The sequence below is a fragment of the Coenobita brevimanus genome, chromosome 106 (assembly GCF_032717465.1).
Source record: "Coenobita brevimanus isolate Jiangsu-jjx chromosome 106, ASM3271746v2, whole genome shotgun sequence".
Lineage (NCBI taxonomy): Eukaryota > Metazoa > Arthropoda > Malacostraca > Decapoda > Coenobitidae > Coenobita > Coenobita brevimanus.
Genome location: NC_137059.1, coordinates 15,086,411 through 15,108,646, shown reverse-complemented (window position 1 = coordinate 15,108,646; position 22,236 = coordinate 15,086,411). Strand labels below are relative to the sequence as shown.

The following is a 22,236-nucleotide window of genomic DNA, read 5'->3' as shown; positions in this document are numbered from 1 at the left end:
TGTTTCCCAAATAGAGCAGTTGATCAGTGGAGTGCACTACCGAATGAAATAGTGTGTGCCAAAACAATTCACAAATTTAAGGATATGTACGATAAATATGGTTTAAGACACGGGACAGTACGAGCTTGACTCATTCCTGTAAAGATACAATTAGGTAAGAACACACACACACACACACACACACACACACACACACACGCATGCACGCACACACACACACACACACACACACACACACACACACACACACACACACAGTACAAAACTTCTCACCTTCAGACCCATCTGGTCCTGTAGGAGGAGCGTCGCCACTGGAGAAGTAAGTGATTTTTTTCTGTTTTGATTCATCTGTTTACCTGTCTTTATGTCAGTATATTTACACATTTATATATATTGTTCTTGACATCAACAGAAATGACAGGGAAATAAGTACAGCTTCAGTTTCAGTTGCAAGCAACAGATGTAGTTTTCATGTGTGGTTTCTGAGAGGACTATAAAGAAAATCAGATGTTATTTTATAATAGTATTTAGAATCAAACTGAAAAAAAAAACATACCTAGCAAGCATAAACATGTTGTGCACTATGGGAAAATAACGTGTGACCACAGCTGACAGCGGTTCAGCGTCTGGGTGGGTACACCGTAGTTTTTTTTCTCTCTTTCGAAAACTATTAGGCATAGAAGAACAATTCTGGTCTTAAATGAAAGCCCAAAAAATTCTGCATATGATGATAAAAAAAAAAACTAACATTGCCAAGAAAAGTTTTTTGCTAGAGCTCCATGAATAAAAAATCTGGTGTCAGTCAGAAGGTTTCACTTTTTCGCTTATTAGTCAAAAACCATACCTCGTATCAAAATGCCAATGATCCCATTCAAAAGCTAATAAAATTCTCTTTCTAATGATGGTATGACATGTAGAGATAGATTTGTGAACATTTGAGTTACGATGTTGGGAAGAGAGATGAATGTTCTTGAATGTTTATTCACACCGCTTTAACATTCGTATAGTGTTTGTGTGTGTTTTTTTTCCTTATCATGTAGAACAAACATTGACGAATAGCAATATGTGGGTTTTGTGGCAAAATAAATATGTTTGGTTGGTGAAAATAAGCCACGAATACACTTTTTTGGAGCACGTGGCAGGCGTCGGGGGGTGGGGAGAAAGGCGATGTGTTGTGGAATGTGAAACTTATTAAAACTTATCGTGAGCGAAAGCGTTAATACTTTCCATGATCATTTTTTATCCACCCTGTCATATGCTTTCTCCAAATGCATGAAGGCAGCATACAACTTCTTTCCCTTTTTGAGAAATTTTTCCACTAAAGATCTAGGAATGGATATCTGATCTACACATCCTCTTCCCTTCTTAAAACCTCCCTGTTCTTCTCCAACTGATTCCTCTGTTATTTCCCTAACTGTGTCAATAAGTATCCTACCATATACTTTTCCTATTACACTAAGAAGACAAATGCCCCTATGATTACCACATACTTCTTTTTCCCCTTTTCCTTTCTGCAGGGGAATAATTATACCTGACTTCCAATCTCTGGGACTCTACTTTCCTCCCAGGCCAATGTGCACATCTTCCACATCCATTCTACTACTGTCTCTCCCCCATGCTTCAGCAATGCACCACACACTCCATCAGTTCCTGGGGCTTTCCCCATTTTGACTTTCTTCATTGGTTCCACAACTTCCATCCTACTGATTTCTTCCTCTCTTCTCACATCCTTCTATCTCCTAGCCATTCCCTAGCCACTTACACTTGCATTACTTTCATTCTCTATGTCAACAGTTCTTTAAACTGTTCTCTCCATCTGCTCACTTTTTCTCCCTTCTCTACTACAGGAGTAGACTGTAGCACCAGTCGAGCAGGGCAGTATACCCAAGGTGGATGGAAAGCTGATGACAGGGATAGCTGGAGCTCCCATTTCATCAGCCCTCGGGACTAGGTCCCAACCATCCCCCTTTGCTGAACTTTTTCAGTGTCTCAGTAACACAGAGAGTAGGCCAGCATGCCCTCCAATACAAGTTTAACTATGAACACCAAACTACATGCACAGTTCACACCACACTTCCTTCTCCAAAATGTAAAAAAAAAATAATCATGGCAGCAAAACACGTGGCTCTGGAGTCCCCGGGGGGGGGACCCTAAATGCCCCTACCTTCCGTCCCTCTCCCGGTGACGACTCAAGATGCCTGGAACCACTGTCTGACTCTCTTCTTCATTTCTGCAACATTCTTGGCCTTTCCTGTAACTTTCGCTCTCTTGAACACCACATCTCTTGACCTCACCTTTTTTTTCTAACTGAGACTCAGCTGTCTGAGGCAACTGACAGCAGACTCTTTTCTGTATCCTCCTGCTTTCAATATACTCATTTGAAAGCCAAAGGTTGCTGTTGTGTTTATATATGCAACAACTTATCTTGCTCTTGTGTTCCTGAACTCGATTCTTCTGCATTTTCTACACTCTGGTTTTGGTTTCCCTGTCATTCTCTGACTAAATATATCTACGCTGTTTACTTATCTCCTAATTCTACTGACTATCACAAATTCTTTGACTATCTTACTTCTACGATGGAACGCATTCTATCCATTTCTCCTTTCTCTGAAATCTCCATTCTAGGAGATTTCAATGTTCACCACCACCTTTGGCTCTCCTCTGCTTTCACTGATCCACCTGGTGAAGAAGCCTACACCTTTTCTATCCTTAATGACCTAGAGCTGCTTGTACAGCACCCTACCCGTATCCTTGACTGCCTTGGAGAGAGCTCCAACATAATTGACCTCTTCCTTACAACTAATCCTTCTGCTTACGCTGTTAATCTTTTCTCTCCTTTGGGCTCCTCCGATCACAACCTTATCACCTTAACCTGTCCTATCACTACGGTACAGCCTGCGGACCCTCCAATGAAACGTCATCTGTGGCACTTTGGAGCTGCAGATTGGGAGGCCCTCAGGCAGTGTTTTCTTTAATTTTCCCTGGAATGATTATTGCTTCCAGGACCGGGAGACATCTGGGTGTGCCCTTGCTCATTACGGAGGTTATTCTCTCTGGCATGGAAGCATACATTCCTTTCTCATATCCTTTGACTAATGCAAGAAAGCCTTGGTTTAATCACGCTTGTTCTAATGCTGTCCGCAAGAAGGAGAGGGCCTATAAAAGTTACCAGAGCTAACCCACCCCTGAATCACATCTTCTATACGTTTCTGCCCGGATTCTTGCTAAGTCTGTTCTTCATCCGTACTAAATGCTCTCAACTCTCTAACTCGAATTCTTCCCGCTCCTACTGACACCTTGCCAAAAACCTTTCTATCAACTTTACCTCATCATCCTTCCCTCCTCTTTTCTACTCTGATGGCTCTATAGCTATTTCTTCTACTGATAAAGCAGATCTCTTCGCTCAGACTTTCTCCTCCAATTCCACCTTAGACGATTCCGGTACTGTTCCTCCATCACATCCCCTTTTTGACTTCCTCATGGCTGACATTAAAATTTCTTCGGCTGATGTATTTTCTGCCATCACAGGTCTCAATACTAATAAGGCATATGGGCCTGATGGAGTCCCTCCTGTTGTTTTCAAGAACTGTGCTTCTGTGCTTACACTCTGATTAGGCAAACTCTTTTGCCTTTGTCTACCAACTTGTACCTTTCCTTCTTGCTGGAAGTTTGCTCTCATCAACCAGTCCCAATGAAGGGTGACCGTTCCCAACCCTCTAACTGTTGTCCAATTCCTTTAACATCCTGTATCTCAAAAGTTATCGAGTCAGGTCTTAACAGAAAAATTTGAAAGCATCTTTCCTATCACAACCTTCTTTCTGATCGTCAGTATGGGTTCTGTCAGGGACGCTTCACTGGCGATCTCACCTATGTTTCAGACTCCTGGTCATCCTCTTTTCGGTACTTTGGCAAAAGCTTTGCCATTGCACTTGACATCTCAAATGCTTTCAGTTGAGTCTGGCATAAATCGTTAATTTCCAAACTGCCCTCGTATGGTTTCTATCCTTCTGTCTGTGCCTTCATCTCTAGCTTTCTTTCTGGTCGTTCTATAGCCGCTGTTGTAGACGGCCGTCGTTCTCCAAGATCTATTAACAGTGGTGTTCCTCAGGGCTCTGTCATATCACCAACTCTCTTCCATTTATTCATCAATGACCTTCTAAGCTGTACATCTAACCCAATCAACTCATACGCTGATGACTCCACCCTTCACCTTTCCATTCGGTTCCCGCAATGTCCATCTCAGCAGTTGCTTCAACAAACAAGGGATGAGGCAATGGCACACGTAATGTCTGACTTGGCTCGTATCTCTGACTGGGGTAAAAATAATCTGGTTGTTTTTAATGCATCAAAGACTCAGTTTTTACACCTATCAACTCGACAGAATCTTCCACAGGTATACCCACTAATGTTTAATAATATTCAGCTTAATCCTGCATCATCTTCGAACATGCTTTGGGTTTCATTTTGTACCCCCTCCACAATATGTCTACCCCGATGTATATATGTCCCCCCCCAATGCATACATGCCCCCACTAAATTTGCTAGGTCAGCATGCTTTCCCACGCCTGAAGACGGCGTTATTGCATCAGTTGATAGCAGACATCCTAGCCGGGTAGACTGTTTTACTGTGAGCTTGTAATAAACTCCTTATCTAGCTGTTTGTACACGGAGTTTCTATCACCAAAGTATTGCAAGTTACATTTGGTAGCAGCGGTGTTTCGAACCATCACATTCTGACCGCCTCCTTGGATTTTTAGTGATACAACAAGATACACGACGTCTCGCATCTGCCAGCCTCGCCCCTTTCTCCGTGCCTCTATACCTTGGCTGTGCTTTTCGAGTGTACCATTTTTCTCGCCAGTGCTCACCTCTCCAACAACCGCACCTATCCGCCTTCTTCCTGACCGCAAGTGTCACCGTCGCCGACCTACGCACCTGTTGCACCTGTTCCCAGCACCTGTTCCGGACTCATCATAGCTCCTGCCCCCACGGTGCCACTTATCACTGTCTGCCCGCTGTCTGCCCACCACCATTCTCTGCATTTGCAACTCCCCAGCTCTACACCTGCCTTGCGCCGACATCTGCCTCACCACCCGCCGCCGGCCTCCGCCGTCGCCCGCATCTGGTCTGCATTACGGAGCCTCCTAAGACCGCCACTCCCTGCCGGTGATTCATCGCGGCGTCTCCTCTCCTCTCCGCCCAGCTGTCTCTGCCCCGCAGCCCAGCCCCGCCCAGCCCCGCCCCGTCGCCCCGCCCCGCCCCGCCCCAGCCCAGCTACACCCAGCCACCCTGCACGTCATACCTCTCGACACTCCCGTTTCTACTGTGTAACTATAGTATATCTTTCCTTTCTATAGAGATTATCCTCGATTTTCTCTACAGATTGGTTATTGTACATATTCCATCTCATTTCCATTGCCCCGTTTTCATCTCACCTACGTTATTTATTATCCATCTCATCCTTCGCATTTTATTTAAACCATCCATGCCCGCACCTTTATTCATTTCCACACCTAGTGTATTCCATTCTCTCATTGTTATTTATACATTTCCACCAACGTATCCATCTTCATCCTTTCATCTTCCATTGCCGCATTAAATGTCATACTTTCCCCGTCAACCGCTTACTGCCCGCCCTCTCGACCCGGAAACATCACCTGATCATACCCCGTCTGCCGACTCTAACACAATCACTCATTTACGAAGTGGCAAAGAGTACCACCGCCCTGTACCTGAGACTCCCGTTTCACTTCCCGCAGAATCACTTACTACCCGTCCTACCCTCGTAAATCCAGATACCTCCTCCTCTACTCCTGCCTCTACACTCCCTTCTTCTTCCTCGACTCCTTCCCCTGTCGTTCCCTCTCCTGCCTCCCTTCATACCCCGTCTTGCTCGCCCTTAACTGCCACTACCTTCTCTCTCTCCCACACCTCTCCTCCCGCCACTTATACACTTCCAGCCATGGCCAACCCTCCACAGTCTATCTATCTCGACGATGCCAATCGTCCCAAATTTACCGGCCAGGACCCAACTTGGTCTGTCTATGATTTCCTCAGAGAAGTCGAAACCGAAATAAATAATAGACAAATTACCGAGGAATCGCTCAAAGTAGCTTACCTCCTCGGTCGCTTGCATCACGGTAAATCAGACATCGGATCCGCGATCCGTGCAGGACATCTCGGTAGCATTCGTACCTTTGCTGATTTTCGTACGGAACTCATCAGCCTTTGTTGCCAGCATTCAAATTCCGCGTCTCTCATGGGATTCATTAATCTCCTAAACCAACTAGATGAGGACTTGCGCGTCCCAGCGCAATATGCCAAGCTCCGCGAAGCTGCCGCCGCCATGAAAGCAACTAGTAGCGAGATGCTCCAATTACTGGTAGGCACGAAATGGTTAGAAGACAAGAATGGCGTTCCAATGCTTTCACTCACCAACTTTGCTGACTTAATTGGTTACCTGAGATTCCTTCACTGGCTTACTCCTAAACAGCGAGAGCTAGCCTTGGAAATCGGTTTCAATCCAGGAGATAAAATTATTCAGGTCACTAAAGCCATTCATGAAAGAACAGGTTCGAACTACACGCGTCAGGGCGCCACCCAACCCTTGGCCTCCTCAGTCTGTCACACCTCCACTACCCCAGACCAATCTCGCTCCCGTCCCACCACACGCGGCAGACCTGCCACACATCGCTCTCCTACCGCAGGTCGTGATCAATCTAGCGCCCGACGGAACAGACAATCTTCGATTCTTTGCTGGTACTGTGGTCATCCTGGACATCGAGCATCCAGTTGCGACCGTACATACAGACGTCCTCACTCCCAAACCAGACAGCGTACGCCTTCCCGCTCACGTCGTCCACACTGCAAATACCACAAATCAAGCACGACTCACACCACTGAGGAATGTCGTTACCTCAACCGCCCACAGTCGGGGGAAGCGCCGCGCCCGTATCGGACCAATATCACGTAGAACCAGAAACCCAACTCCCCATCCGCCATGTAGGTCCCATAACATCCTCGGGTTTAGTCATTCTCGGAAGCAGTCATGACATACCAACGTCATTCTTCTTGGACACAGGATCTATAGTAAATCTTATCTCTGAAAATTCCTTACAAATTATTCATCGCCATCACAGCCACGTCAGTTTCCTAGAACCACCAGACATTCGCTTATGTGGTGTTAACGGCTCAGAGTTTACGGTTAAGGGAAGAGTCACCCTTGAAGTCAAACTCCACAGAGCTTTGCCCCCTATCCTCATTGAATTTCATGTCACTAATGACTTGCAGTATCCCGCAGATGCCCTTATTGGTTTCTCCACCATGGCACAACATTCCATTGCATTATTACCTGCTTGTGGTAGTATAGACATTTCTGGATTCCTGGTTTACACCATGGAATGTCCCCGTCCTGTTCTTACGATCAAATCAGTCCTTCAATTACCTCTGTCCCTATCACTACCAAAAAGTCCAACCCAGCCCAAACCACCACTCTCATCATCTGAGAATACAGAGATCATTCCTTTACTGACTGCGAGCAAGGACATAAATTCCTCAATGTCTCCTGATACATCATCTCAGCCCTCGAACATGGCTCTTACATCCTCTCCCGACAACACTATCGCTGACTCAGACATGTCTCAGTTACCTACCTCACACAGTCTGAATGATCTTCTCCAACACGCAGAGACGAAACGTGCAGTAACGAATACGTGCACAATTTTGTTACCGCATGAGTTCACCAAAGTCTCTGTTTGTGTTGCGGTGCGAAAGAAGGAGTGGATGTACTAACCCTACCTGAGACGTGTTGTGTGAATGGCTTGACTTATGAGTCAGCGTGGTGTACAGTCTTAGAGGACAGTTTATGCTACCTGTACTTGCTCAATGTCACAAATGCTCCACTAAAGCTTAAAAGTGGTGTAAAGATTGGAGACTTCCTAGTATACCCAGCGGCCGTAAAGGTGTGCCAGGATTCCTCAATTCCTACTATTCAGACTGATGATACGCCAATCGGTGTACGTACTATTAACTCTACGGGATCTGCGCCGATGCATTCACCCGATATGCTCTCACATCTCACTTGCACAGAATTCCCAGAACATACACCTCAACTCCTCGACCTTCTGACCTCGTACAGAAACGTGGTTGCCTTACCCGGTGAACCGATGGGTAGAACAGACCTTGTCAAACATACGATTGAACTACTCCCAGGAACTCAGCCGATTTACATACCAGCGTATCGATTGCCTCACAACCAGAGAAAGCAAACAGATCAAATGGTACAGAACATGTTAGACCAGGACATTATTGAACCCTCCGTCAGTCCATGGAATAGCCCACTTTTCTTAGTACCAAAGAAGGACGGCAACCTTAGACCAGTAGTAAATCGACTATCGTAAGGTCAATTCTGTCACCGTTCCAGACCGTTTCCCGCTACCTGTCCTCACTGATTTGCTAGAATCCCTTGGTGAAAATAACGTAGTCTTTTCATCTTTAGACCTCCTCAGCGGGTACTGGCAGGTCGAAATGGAAGAGTCCTCTTGCCCAGTTACAGCCTTTAGCACCCCTTCCGGACATTTTCAGTTTAAGAGACTCCCTTTTGGTCTGAGAAATGCTCCTTCCGTGTTCATGCGACTTATCCATTCAGTCTTCAGCGGTATGATGGGACACTCTCTTTTTGCTTACCTAGATGATATCATTGTTGTGAGTAAATCCATCCCTGATCATTTTACCAAACTCCAGCAAGTCTTTGAACGCCTCCAGCTCGCAGGCCTAAAAATCAATCTCAGTAAATGTGACTTCCTGCGAAAGAAAATCAAATTCCTAGGCCATGTCGTAGATGCACAAGGCATTCATACTAATGAGGATAAAACTAAGGCGATCATTAACTTCCCAGAACCTACCACTACCGACGCTGTACGAAGTTTCCTGGGCCTCAGTGGCTATTATCGTCGCTTTATCAGGAATTACGCGCAGATCGCCACTCCTCTGACCCACTTACTCAAGCAGAATGTGCCCTTTGTTTGAACTAACGACCAGTCCCAGGCTTTCCAAAAGCTAAAGACAGCTCTTGTAAATGCCCCTATTCTAGCATTCCCTGATTATACCACACCTTTCCTTCTCTGCACAGACGCCTCAGGCACTGGACTTGGTGCCGTTTTGATGCAACTCGATGAAGCATCAAGGAAGCGCGTAATAGCGTATGCTAGTCGCACCCTTACAACCGCTGAACGTAACTACAGTGTCACAGATCTCGAAGCGCTAGCGGTAATCTGGTCCTTGAAACATTTCAGAGATATCGTCTATGGTTATCCAGTGCATATCCAAACAGACCACCTTCCACTATGTGATTTGTTCAAAAATCGCAACCTAACAGGTAGGTTAGATAGATGGTCTGTCATCATCCAGGACTTTAATCCCACTTTTCAATATGTACCAGGCAAGTTGAATGTAGTCGCAGACGCACTCTCACGTCACGTAGCAGCAGCTATAACATCACTGCAGCCTGAAGTAACTGAAAACACTACACTAACGTCAGAAGTTGTTCGAAACTTTCAACACCAAGACCCCATGTGGTCCAAAGTCATTTATTTCCTAGAATCTGGCGATGCCTCGACCTTACCTACTCTGCCAGTATCACTAGATGAGTTCATGCTAGATGATGATCTCTTGTACAGGAAAACACTGCTAACAGGCAAAGATATGCCCAATCGCGAAGTACGCCAACTTGTTGTTCCCACTGCCCTGATACCAAAGGTTCTTCATATTGTTCATAATACTCCTCAAGCTTCCCATCCAGGTAAAGACCGATGCTTGCGCCAAGCACGTCTCAAATACTATTGGCCAACCATGCGCCGCGATATCAATGCCCACTGTGACTCTTGCCTCTCCTGCCACCGCCACAAAGGATCAACCGGCTTACCAGCACCTCTCTTACAATACCCAATCCCATCACGACCATGGGAAACTGTCTCAATCGATCTCTTAAAACTTCCTCTCACAGAATCTGGCGCTGAGTACTTGTTCGTAGCGGTCGACCACTTCTCCTGCTACTGTGTCCTCGTTCCCCTCTCCGACAAGACCGCGAAGAGCGTTGCACGTGCCCTTGTTGATCACGTCATTTGCCCATTCAGTACCCCTCATACCATTCTTACTGACAACGGTACAGAATTCAACAATAGCCTTCTAGATGAGATCTGTCGCCACTTTCATATCAGTAAGTGCAATGTCGTGCCTAACCATCCGGCTTCCAATGGCCTTGTAGAACGCCACAACCGAAAAATCTTAGAGTGCCTCAGACATCTAGGCTCCCATAGTTCGTCCTGGGATGACTGGATTCCCCAAGTGGCATCCTCCATCAATAGTTCCATCAATGCATCCATTGCTGAATCTCCCTTCTTCGTCCTCTTTGGTTTTGACAAGGACCTCCCATACTCTCTCTTATCCTCAAAGCCAGAACCCATCTACAACATGGATGATTATGTTAAACTAAAATTGGCCAACTTCCAGACAATCCACCAGTATGTCCAATCCACTTTGGCTTCCTCTCAGGAGGACATGCTGCAGCGCCAACATAAGTCCGCCTCTCCTATCACTATCACTGTAGGCGATCTTGTCTTTGCTCATTCCCATACGCGTTCCTCTAAGTTGGATGACAAATTTACAGGGCCCTACCGCGTCCTCACTCAACAAGGCAACAAATTTCACCTCCAGGACCTGTCCACTAGGGACACCAGATGGGTCCACGTCGATGACTTAAAGCGAGCACCCCGTGGCCTCGTGTTGGAAGAGTCACTTAAACAACCTCCTGCCCCCTCTTCCCCTCCTCCCATCCCTCAATCTACTCTGTCTCCACCTATCCCTCAGTCTCCTTCCTCTCCACCTCCACCTGCTCATTCATCAACCAATCAATATCGGTCCAAACTGCGCTCTGCCCATCAACCTCTTCACGACCTTCCCCATTAACTCTACCCTGATTTTCTAGGTACGATGTTAGCGATCTCCCTGCTGGCAGTGCTGACCCTCCTGGGGTCTGGGTCAGGTCAGGACGATGGTGGAGTACGTCCCGGGGCCTTGGTCGGCTCGGGAGGCGAGGTAATGCTTATCGACGACATCGCCTCTTTGCGCTACGATCTTGCGCCCCTGGCCGACGTAGCCATTGCCCTACCTGCCTACGCGCACCAGCTCCACGGAATCAGGAGCCATCTCACGGCCCTCATGGGGACACACAACCCAAATGAGTATCTCTATAACCTTTTCCTCCCACTCTCCTGGCAATTGCACTACATAAGTAACAGATTCACTGAGCTCAATGACACATTTTCCATTCAGACACCCGTGGGTCGTTCTCGTGTGAAACGAGGTCTCTTCGACTTCGGCGGTGAGATTCTGAGTGGCTTGTTTGGCGTTGCTACAGCCCGTGACATTTCTGGCTTCAAATCTGATCTCACTCATTTAGCTTCAGCCCTAGAATCACAACGCCGAGTCATTAAATCCAAAACACTATGTTACAGAAGCTCACAACCCAACTCAATGAAGTCACGTCCACTCTAAACAATTTCACCGATATCTTACAACGCCACCTTTCAGATCTCAACGTTATCTCCCAGTTCTTCTACCTCAAACTCAACATGGATAATCTCCAACTGGCCGTTGACTCTCTCCTGTCTCAAGTCTCTAACTTGGTTCGTATCCTGGTCGATGCTATCAATGGACGTGTCACTGCCGACTTAGTACCTGTCTCAGCTCTCCGTTCTGTCCTGGAATGGGCTCACTCCACCTTCGGTCTCTCCCCAATCCTCCCTTACTCTTCCCTTGAATATTATTATCCTGTTCTCGAAGCCACTCTTCTCACTACATACGTCGTCGTCCATATTCCTCTCCGTTCTGCCATAACCTTTAACCTTTTCCACATCATTCCCTTCCCTTTCCGCCTCAACAACTCCTTGTTACAGGTGTCTGTTCCTTCTGAATATTTCCTCCTCTCCCATGATCATCTTTCCGTTGCCTTCCTTTCGTCCACAGACCTCCAGCAATGTTCCTCCCTTACTCCAACCTCTCGTCTCTGTGCTGCCCACCTTTTCGCTATCTTCCCTAGCAGTGCTACACCCTGTGAGTCTGCTTTAGTTCGCAACCATTCCATCTACTCGGCCTGTTCTTTTGTCCCAGCTCCTGACCTCCCGGTCCACCATGCTCACCTCAACCATGTCCAGTACTTCTTCTTTGCTGTTCCCATCTCTGTCACAATCATGTGTCCTGGTTCTTCCGTTCGCTCCGTCCCTGCTAGTGGTCTCTACAAAGCACCTGACTATTGTACCGTCAAATCAGAGTCCGTCATCACTTACGCCACTCGCTATCACCAAGCTGTTCGTATAACACTCCGATGACATCTTTCAACCAATCGACATGCCTTCAACCCTACCATCTGCCAACATTACCATCACCTCCCCTCACTTGCCCTTGCTCACCTTCCTCAATGACAGTGATTTCATTATGGATCAATTTTCTCTGGCCTTCAGCCGTTCATGGGTTCATCCAACAGTTGTGTTTCCCCCTGTGGTTATCGCTTTCATAGGTTTTCTACTCATCATCTGTGCAGTGCATTTTTGTGTCAGAAAAATGGAACGTCGACTCCAGGAAATCAGAGTCGCTACAGGCATAGTACGCCCTACACACGACGTAGAAACTCCCCGTACTTAGTGCCCTCGCATTCCGTGACTACCATTGCCATCTAACAATTACCCAAACTGTGAACAGTACTCTGCCTACTAGAAAATGGTGGTATTTCTTTCATGCATTACTCAGTGACAGTGTATCCTACAGAAAATCCACAAAAAAAAAACAAAAAAAAATGAAGGAAGCACAACACTAGAACTCTCATATCTACTCCTTGTTTATCATGTATCAAACTATTATTGTGTAATTCCCACTATGTTTATATATACCTTCGACCCTTACTGGATTTGTACCTATTAATCCTTGTATATCTCATCTGTATATATCGTTCTAATTCCCTCCCCTCAACATGGCCATGTCTCCCTTACTGCCCCTGTATCATACTTATCCCTTGTACAAACCTCCCCGGTCCTGCCTTACTACTATAATCACCCACCATTTAACTCCTGGTGTCAGGAGACACCATCTCAGCTACCCGGGGGAGTAGTGTACCCCCTCCACAATATGTCTACCCTGATGTATATATGTCCCCCCCCAATGCATACATGCCCCCACTAAATTTGCTAGGTCAGCATGCTTTCCCACGCCTGAAGACGGCGTTATTGCATCAGTTGATAGCAGACATCCTAGCCGGGCAGACTGTTTTACTGTGAGCTTGTAATAAACTCCTTATCTAGCTGTTTGTACACGGAGTTTCTATCACCAAAGTATTGCAAGTTACAATTTACTTGGGACATATCTTGGAAAGATCATATTACATCTCGTAAAATCTGCTTCCAAGAGATTAGGTGTCCTAACCTGACTCCTTTCCTTCTTTACCCCTTCACAATTGTTGACTCTATACACGGGTTTTATCCGCCCCTGTGTGGAGTACAACTCTCGTGTGGGGAGTCTTCCCGCATACAGCTTTTCTCAGTAGGGTGGAGTCAAAGGCTTTACATCTCATTAACCCCTTTAACGCTGCCGTGAACGGTCGACCCCCCCCCCCGAGTGGCGGGGTTGTATCGCTGTCTGAGTACCTGTAGGAAAATATTAGCCAAAAATCAGAGATTAACCCTAGAACATTATAATTGGTATGGCAGATAGTACTTACATTCAGCTTTCTCCAGAGACAGGTGTTGAGCCTTCGTGGACTACCCAAGGACTTGCAAAGTTGGGTAACCAAATCTTCACTTTCACACCTCCAGCAACCCGGTTTCCCCTCTACCACAGCCTCATTCTGTCACAGTAAACTTTATACTACAACGTAAAGGTAGTTTGGAATCTGTATTTGTACAATAAGCACTGAAAATAGGGCTAAAATCAACGAAGCGTACGGCCGACATGCGCCGCGGCGGCGGTCTTCCCGTCGCTCAACAAACATTTCCATTTTCACAGCGAAAAACATGTATACTACATTATTTTCCATCATATTACTTCCCAAAAGATCACCACGGCGCGCTTTTTATTCTGCCTTACGCCTGCCACTTTATTCTCGTTCCTGTCAGCCGCTTGCATTGACTCGGAAGAGCTAGAACTTGCCATAATGTCACTTTGAAAGTTTGCGGTAAACTGACGCTAAACAGGGGAAAACCGTGAGAAAAAAAGCTAGTGTTACAACTGGGGAAACAAGCGTTTCCTATTAGCATAAACTGCTTGTGAGAGGAGAGCGCAGATTTACAGTTCTGAGCACTCAGAGCGCTGCCATGTATCACAGCCAGGCTGGCCGGGCCATGATGGGGGGGGGGGACGGGGGAAAAAACGCGATACTTGGCAACAACAGAGGTCAGTAGTACAAAGGTAAAGTATGCTAATTGTAGGTAAAGGGTGGTGGTACTGATAGGCAATACCAGCTGGAGCCTGCTTGCCCGCAGTTATTCAAAATTACTAGAATCGCAAACGCGACGATCCGCCGTTATGTCCTTTTCGCCGAGCGTCGCAAACGCGACGATCCGCGTTTAACCCCTTAAACGCGGCTGTGTACAGTCGTTCCCCCCCCGAGTGGCGGGGTTGTATCGCTGTCTGAGTACCTGTAGGAAAATATTAGCCAAAAATCAGAGATTAACCCTAGAACATTATACTTGGTACGGCAGATAGTACTTACATTCAGCTTTCTCCAGAGACAGGTGTTGAGCCTTCGTGGACTACCCAAGGACTTGCAAAGTTGGGTAACCAAATCTTCACTTTCACACCTCCAGCAACCCGGTTTCCCCTCTACCACAGCCTCATTCTGTCACAGTAAACTTTATACTACAACGTAAAGGTAGTTAGGAATCCGTATTTGTACAATAAGCACTGAAAATAGGGCTAAAATCAACGGAGCATACGGCCGACATGCACTGTGGCGGCGGTCTTCCCGTCACTCAACAAACATTTCCATTTTCACAGCTAAAAACATGTATACTACATTATTTTCAATCATATTACTTCCCAAAAGATCACCACGGCGCGCTTTTTATTCTGCCTTACGTCCGCCACTTTATTCTCATTCCTGTCGGCCGCTTGCACTGACTGGGAAGAGCTAGAACTCGCCATAATCTCACTTTGAAAGCTTGCAGTAAACTGATGCTAAACAGGGGCAAACCGTGAGAAAAAAAGCTAGTGTTACAATTGGGGAAACAAGCTTTTCCTAGTAGCATAAACTGCTTGTGAGAGGAGAGTGCAGATTTACAGTTCTGAGTGCTCAGAACGCTGCCATGTATCACAGCCAGGCTGGCCGGGCCGTGGTGGGGGGGGAACGGGGGGAAAACGCGATATTTGGCAACAACTGAGGTCAGTAGTACAAAGGTAAAGTATGCTAGTTGTAGCTAGAGGGTGGTGGTGCTGATAGACAACACCAGCTGGAGCCTGCTTGCCCGCGGTTATTCAAAATTTACTCAAATCACAAACGCGACGATCCGCTGTTCCGTCCTTGGGGCCGACCGTCGCAAAAGCGACGATCCGCGTTTAAGGGGTTAAAGGGTTAACTCTCCTCCTCTTACTGACTCCCTTCAACCTCTGTCTCTTCTCTGCAGTGTTGCAGCTTTATCTCTTTTCTGTCACTACTTCAATGGTCACTACTCCTCTGAACCGTCTGCATGCATTCCTCCACCTCTACGACGGGCGTGTAGCACCCGTCTGGCAGCAAACTCTCATCCCTTTTCTGTCCAGCTCCCTAAAGCAAGAGTTAACCGTTACTCCCAGTCCATCATTTATGCAACAGGTCAACTCTGGAACTGTCTCCCTCTGTCTGTATTTCCTGCTTCCTATGATCAGTTTTTCAAATGCAGTGTGTCACTCCAGACATCTCGAAATGAAATGACCGGATCTTGAATTTGGCTCTCTCTTGTATTTTGTTTTTCTCTTGGAAGGAACAATTTTGCGGGCTTGCGGCCTTTCGTTCCGTCTTCCTCACATTAAAAAAAAAAAATCTACTATTTATATCTTTCACTCCCCAGCTAACTTCATTGGCACACTGTCTAACTCTCTTTACCTCTTTCCAGAACATTTTCTTACATCCCTCCAATTTACACTCAAATTCCTCCCAAATTCCTTATCCACTCTCTTCTTACCCTCTCTTACTAATCTTTTCACCTCTCTTGTCCTCTCTGCATGTAACTTTCTCTTGCGTCTCTCAGCTTCTTCCACGCCAATGTTTCTCATCCACTCACTCTATGCTTTCTTCTTTTGTGCCACAGCCTCCCTAACCTCTTCATTCCACCATGCTGTTCCTTGCACCCCCTTTTGTCTTCTCTTCAACCCACACACCACCTCCCATGCAGCACAGATTTCGTCTGTGACTATCTTGCACACACCTTCCACATCCCCCATCTGCTCAATTCCATATTTACGCAATGGCATCTCCACTTCCCTCTTAAATTATGCTTTTTTTCCCTCCTCTTGTAATTTCTCCACTCTCCTTGTATGCACTACTTCCACCTATCCTTCCCTTCTTCTATTTCTCCATTTTCTCTGGACCTTGATTCTGTGGTCAGAAAGTCCACTTCCCCAGCTTCTGTATACTCTTGCATCCATTACACACCTCATCCTTTCATCCAAACACACGTAACCAGTCATCACCTTCCATTCTTTCAGTTCACCACCCACCCTTCTTATCACTTGCCACATGTACCTATGGATCATTTTGTGCCTGAAGAGGGTATTGACTCTCACCAACCCCCTTGCAGCACAAATGTCCACTAAAGCACTGCCATTCTCATCCATCTCTGCAGGCACACCCCACTCACCAACCACTCCATCCACCTTAACATTCCCTACTTTTCCATTCGTATCTCCAATCAAAAACACTTTCTCATTCCATTCAAACTTTTCCAAGTATGCATCCATGTTTGTCCAGAACTCCTCTTTCTCTCTCCTTGCACGATCTTGCATTGGCGCATACATGCACACAATCGTCCACATTTTTAGTCCAACTCTCAGTCTTACCCACACAACCCTAAAGCCAACTGATCCATACTTTCTTATATTCTCCTTCCATCTGTTACTTACACCAATACACACTCCTTCTTTTGCTCTCTCATTCTCACCTACTCCCGCACATATTCCCCAACCATACTCCCATTCTTTCACACTCTCACCTCGCCATTTAGTTTCAGTTACTCCACATACATCCACTTTTGCTCCCACAAGCACCTAGACAATCTCTCTTTCACCTCATCATTTACACCCCTTACATTCCAAGTAGCTATCTGTACCATGTCCTTTGTTCGGTCCTTAGTCATCACCTTTTGGTCAGTCCTGGTCTGAGGCTTCTTGTTCGTATTTTTAGCTGATTGTTTTCCGGGGAGGGGCACTAACCCTCCACCAACCCACTTATTGTCATGTAGGGAACACGTGTTGATTGGTTATGAGGTTACCACCCAGCGTTGTAAATGCTTTCCTGGTTTACAGGAAATCATTTAGCTTGCCACTCAATGTAGAGCTACCCTAAAGACAAAACCACTACATTAAGTGGGTGGAAGTATGAAATACGTCACATGTTTATTGGAAAATATATTTTATTCATATTTTTTCCGTCCTAATTCTTCCGTATCACTTTCAAGAACATGGGCAGACGTGGTCGTAGAAGCTACCACATCAGCTTCCCTGTGCTTTTCAGCCTGTCTCTTGAGACTTTCGACATCAGCTGCCATTTTTTGGCATCTCCTTGAGTCGGCTCTATCAACAGGGCCCAACTGGAAAGAGCCTTTGGTCCCCACTTTAGCTCTCTGATCATCTAGGTATTGCCTGTCCTGTATAGGAACCAGAAATAAGAAATATGTGCATTATATTGCATGCCCAATGGGATTCAGCTGAATAATGCACACATAGAACCAATTATAAATCAGAGAAAATATTCACCTTCTTTCTAGGAGGACAAGTGCAGACAATATGCTGGACTTGACAGTTTTCTTTGCTGCACTTCACAGATTTGTCATCACAGTTACGGACAGGCAATTTACATATACAGGCGGAAATATCAAAAAGCTTATCTAACTTTGCTTTCAGTTTCTGTTCCTGAACTGTAGGAAGAGATTTCCTGTTGATGGCCTTTGCTTTCTTGAAGCACACTCTGTTGACCATTTTCACCACGTAATACTCTCCATGCAGGGTAAGCCGTGGGTTGACTGTCTCCCAGATGTCGATGACATCCTTTGCTATCATCTTAGCAGTAGCGTAATCTTTTACATGGGGATGACTGTTCTGCAGATAATAGCAATACTGTATTACTTGGCAGAGTGTAGGCGGTTCGGTTTTATCCAGTGGCGAAAGGTGACTGCAGAACTTTCTGGCTGTACCAGTCCAAGTTGACACTGCAGAATTGCGAGTTCTTCCCATTTTCAAGAAATGTATCACAACGTAACATACCTGCAACATGACAAAAGTCAGGCTCAGTGAATGCACATATACTATGCTTTCATACAAACGAAAGTCAGAGTAAAATTGTGAAAAAATTCAGTGGGTCACTGATATTTGTATTTGTCTTTAGATCGATTTCCTCAAAAAACTATACAAGTGATGGATCTAAAACTTCTCGTCAGACATCATAATACTGAGTCCTAACTATCTCTACTTGTCCAAGATAGTAGTTTTATAATGAACCTACCCTACTGAGCATAGACCATCTGATATGGAAAGAAGAGTCATAAAAAGTAACAGAAAGGGAAGGGAGAGGTAAGATGAGAGGAAGGCAGACGGAAATAAAGTGAGAAAGGGGAAGGGAGATGTTCAGTACTACCATACATCAAGTGAGTGGATGATTGTTGCCACCACCTCATAATTTCAGTTATTGTTTAAATTATGTAATTACAATTGTTGTATGTATCTTTGTTTTAGAAATGCTTTACATTTAAGCTTTACTGGTTTCTGTATTTCCTCAGGATGTACACATTAATCTGTTGATTCCAGATCAATGACTTATAAAATTATTACATAGTTGCATCGATGTACGATGAAGTACTTGCCCACTAGATAGTGTACCGTTGTGTATGTAATGAAGTGATCTGTGATTCAGGTGTGTGGTGAGAGGGCAACTGGACATGCACAAGGCAGCTTGCAGTCAGTTCATCTGAGGAGCTGATGTTGACCCCTGCTAAAAGGTAATGACTGTGCCAAGACTCAAATCTTCATGTTTATGTTTCTGCCTCTGCCTTTATAAAGTGTTGTACTGTAAACCATTGTTTTGCATGGCTATAATGTATTCCTAGGTTGTACCATGCATTGTGTAAGTGAAATCTGCACAGAAAAAAAAAAGGTTAAGAATCCCTTTGTTTTGGTATTGGGGAAAATTGAATTATAAATATTCCCAAAGATTCCTCTTTTGGCTCTTTAAAGTTTTTGTTATCTTCAATACAGGAGTGATTCCAGTATTGTGTGGCTTACTGTCAAACTGTGCCACAGTTGATGCTATCCATGTCTCTGATGCACAATAATGAGGTGGTAGGAAGTTCAGAATACATTCCAAAAGTAATATAGCAGTTACTTGATGATTACACATTTTAAGGGTTAAAGATGTATTGGTCATGAATGAAACAGTAAAGTGATATTAAATGTTAAATTATATATTTTTTTTTTATAAAAGTTCATGTTGTACACAGATATGCAAACAAGCCCCTAGTAAGACAAAGACACAGTATTTTTTCTTTAGCTGTTTTAATTTACATTTCTATATGCCTTTAATTGCTTTGCAAATTGAATAACCATTAAAATGAACCTGAACATTTTTTTTTCTTTTTTGTCAGTATAAATGAGCTCCATGCAAAATTACGGTTCACTGGACCATGTACTTAACTTCATGGAAATGCTGGTCTAATGGCGGCTGTTGTTCCAGGTTCACAGCTGGAGTCAGAGCAGTAAAAGTGTCATAAACACTGTCGTCACTGCCTGAGTAATGGATGATAAGTACAAAACAGGACTGAGGGCACATCTTATGTTGTGTTAGCACATCCAACAAGAGGTACCTCAGCCAACAAATTATGGGTTATTATCCATGTAGTGTCCTGTGGAAGATTTTTTTTTTTTTTCACAAAGCTGATTTGGATTATATACCTGGTGTGGTATCCTTTGCAGTATCTTTTACGGCAGAGACAAAGGGTAACAACATTTGAAGTAAGGAAGATGGTGGTAATATGCCTGAATTGACTCAGCAGTGATGGCCTGTATGTTTAAAGTTACGGTTCAGAAGCATTCACGTGTTTGCAATATTTAATCCTTTGGCCGTGTTAGGTGACTGTGGTCGCCCTACCAATTATTCTTTGTGGCAAGTCAGGCAACCACAGTCCACAGCCGAAAAAAACACATTTCCATCTACACGTCTGTTGTTTTTCTCTAAATACAGTAGGTTTTGATTTCTTTTATGTGCCAACAAACAGTATACATGTGTCTAGTGTATATATACAAGTGAAAAACCTTGTTTGAAGTAAATATCTTGTCATTATAGCAAAATTAGAGAATAGCAAAAATTATTTTTTCATTTTTTTCTCAGAAAATTACAATGTTCTTGTACAAATATGGTTAGTTTTGATTTCTCTTTGTGTGCCAACAGACAGTGTACTGTACATGTGTCAAGTGTAGATATACAAGTGAAAACCTTGCTTGACATAAATTTTCATTCATTCATTGCCAGACGCCATGTATCCCAAACGGGGTGACCAAGGGCTTAGAGTTAATTGTTTTACAGGGAGGGGCACTAATCCTCCACCAACCCCACTTGACACGTAGGGATGCCAACAGCATCTGGTGTTCCCCGGCGGTCACCCATCCAAGTACTAACCAGATCCAACGTTGCTTAACTTCGCTGATCGGACGGGAAGCGGTGTACTCAACGTGGTATGGCCGTTGGCCTTGACATAATTCTGTCATTATTGCAAAATCACACAATTGCAAAAATTAATTTTCGCATTTTTTTCTTATAGCCTTAAAGTATTTTTGTAGAGAAATGTGCATTTTTTACCATTATCACACTAAAAAAATTAGAACTTCACAGTAATTTCCCATTGGAAAAGTAACAGTATAATTAGCACAATTTTTTAGGGACTTAGGCCGCAACCAGGGGAATGACCGAGAAATGATAGGTCGTGGCCAAAGGGTTGAAGGAATAATAGTCTGTGTTGAAATTTTATCCATTTTTTATGATTTGAAATTTTATCCATTTTATGTATGTACTATTATTATCCAGTAATAGTGATGAATTTTTGACACTGTTCATTGTAATGGGAGCATCTTATGACTGAGCATGGGTACAATGAGGGTAAGTCATCCTGTTGGTGGTAGACAGTAAGATTAACACCAAGGTAGAGTAACTGAAGTATAGTGGAAGTTGAGAGAGGTGGAAGGAATGATATAATGGAGGTGGTAAAGGAAGAACCAGATGTAAAGTTAGAATGTGAGGTGAGTTACAAAATATTGGAGGTGGTAAAGGAAGAACCAGATGTACAGTCAGAGTGTGAGGTGGGTGACAAAATATTGGAGGTGGTAAAGGAAGAACCAGATGTACAGTCAGAGTGTGAGGTGAGTTACAAAATATTGGAGGTGGTAAAGGAAGAACCAGATGTACATTCAGAGTGTGAGGTGAGTTACAAAATATTGGAGGTGGTAAAGGAAGAACCAGATGTACAGTCAGAGTGTGAGGTGTGTGACAAAATATTGGAGGTGGTAAAGGAAGAACCAAATGTACAGTCAGAGTGTGAGGTGGGTGACAAAATATTGGAGGTGGTAAAGGAAGAACTGGATGTACAGTCAGAGTGCGAGGTGGGTGACAAAATATTGGAGGTGGTAAAGGAAGAACAGTCAGAGTGTGAGGTGTGTGACAAAATATTGGAGGTGGTAAAGGAAGAACAGTCAGAGTGTGAGGTGCGTGACAAAATATTGGAGGTGGTAAAGGAAGAACAGTCAGAGTGTGAGGTGCGTGACAAAATATTGGAGGTGGTAAAGGAAGAACAGTCAGAGTGTGAGGTGCGTGACAAAATATTGGAGGTGGTAAAGGAAGAACAGTCAGAGTGTGAGGTGCATGACAAAATATTGGAGGTGGTAAAGGAAGAACAGTCAGAGTGTGAGGTGCGTGACAAAATATTGGAGGTGGTAAAGGAAGAACAGTCAGAGTGT

At 44.7% G+C, this 22,236-nt stretch overlaps 1 non-coding gene across 1 annotated transcript; it reads right to left on the bottom strand.

Moving 5' to 3' along the window:
• Positions 1-20,856: 20,856 nt before the first annotated feature.
• Positions 20,857-20,975, bottom strand: LOC145416594 (5S ribosomal RNA). The gene has a single exon (XR_013900307.1). It is a non-coding gene; the product is annotated as a 5S ribosomal RNA (ribosomal RNA).
• Positions 20,976-22,236: the final 1,261 nt, after the last annotated feature.